This window comes from Hoplias malabaricus, chromosome 16 (assembly GCF_029633855.1).
Source record: "Hoplias malabaricus isolate fHopMal1 chromosome 16, fHopMal1.hap1, whole genome shotgun sequence".
Lineage (NCBI taxonomy): Eukaryota > Metazoa > Chordata > Actinopteri > Characiformes > Erythrinidae > Hoplias > Hoplias malabaricus.
In genome coordinates this window covers 20,124,307-20,125,941 of record NC_089815.1, presented here as the reverse complement: position 1 = coordinate 20,125,941, position 1,635 = coordinate 20,124,307, and positions in this window count along the sequence as shown.

The window sequence follows — 1,635 nt, the reverse complement described above, 5'->3', positions numbered from 1 at the left end:
TAAAATGATCCATCTACTGCCTACACCAGTGTTTTCTGTGGGAACACTACAATAACAAGCAAGTTAGTGTCATGAATAAAGTTAGTGTCTCAGGGTACAGGGATTTGTGGAATGAAGTGTTCTCCGGTTTCTAAGCAGGAGACACTACTGAATGTAGGTTCTTTTTCATTCAAAAGAATTGATTGTGTTCATGTAATTCAAGACTTCCACTGAAGCACATGCCTGCCAGACAGTTTCTTGTCTGACATTTAGAAAGATGGATTTGCTGCCTTCCTTCTTCTTTGTCTGAGAGATTACTTATTCTACAGCTTATTGCTGCACATCTTTGTTGGTATATGGAAAGCGCTTTAGCTATTCAGCCCCAATAATGTTCACATCCAATTCTTTCTGATATGTTTATTTAAAATCTTCTCTCAGTCAAATGGTTCAGAAGCCATCATCCCACGTTCACATGCCTCTGAAAGACATGACATGTTCTTCTCAGTGGGAGAGCAGGCTGGGTAACTGTGTGTAGCTTTAGTGTTGGGATACTAGCAGCAATGCTAGCAGAATGTGCTTTGAGGGTGGCCTGGGCCTGTCTGAAGCAGAGCTGTGTTTGCTGATAAGAGACTGCCAAAGAGACATCATCCATTCTCATTACTGTCTCCTCTCATAAAGCTGGGCTCTAAAAGACAGACACAATCCTCAGATGCAAGAGGATGAGATTTGTGCAAGCACATACTATTATAACATTTTGAATAAAAGAAATGGGTAGAAAAAAATGGGAAAACTGTATTTCCTGAAGTATCCAAATAGTGAGTTCCATACCCAAATCAACACACAATATTTTACCTTCATAGAAAAGCATTTCCAATAGAAGGTGATGCTTTGCAGCAGCAGAACATGACCCTTAGTCCACCATACCTAGTACCAAGGGTTGGTTATAGGGGTATAAAGCCCCCCTAGCATTTAGCTTAGAAGTAGTGGAACTACATTGTCTGCAGTAATGGTGCTTCAGCTTGAGGCTGACTGCAATAAAATATTAATAGCATGGCTTTTGTGTGTTTTGTAAAATATTTGTATTAATTTGACAGTAAAATAAATGTCACATTATTTTGTATTCATGAATGTTTAATAATGTGTTGTTAACTTTAATGAGAGAAAAAAAGTAATAACAGTTAATCAACTATAAACTTTAAAGGTGTAATCAAAATGCAGAAAATGACCCACTTAATGGGCTCATTGTGGACTGGCGACCCAAACAACTGCATGAAATGGCCCGGTTCCAGTTTTTGTGGGGGTTTTTGTGGGGGTTTCTGTATAAAACATGATGGCCATTTTGTTTTTTGTTTTTTTTATAACCAGCTTAACTTGCTCCACAACTGTCCAGATCAGTAGATGCATAGTTAAACTGAGAGCAATTGAGATTGCTGTAAATGATGAGTAAATCTTGTCCAAAATCTCAGCAGCTGCTGCCAAAGACCTTTGTGGACCTCTGTGCTCTCATTAAGTTACTTGTACATTGACAAGGTGAGGATATTTTTTCCACTTCAGTGCGGACACAGAGGAAGCAGGTGTCCTGCAGCGATCTGAGGAAGAAGAGAGTGTTCGGAACATCCAGCGTTTATGAGATATCAATAATTCGACTGATGGCTC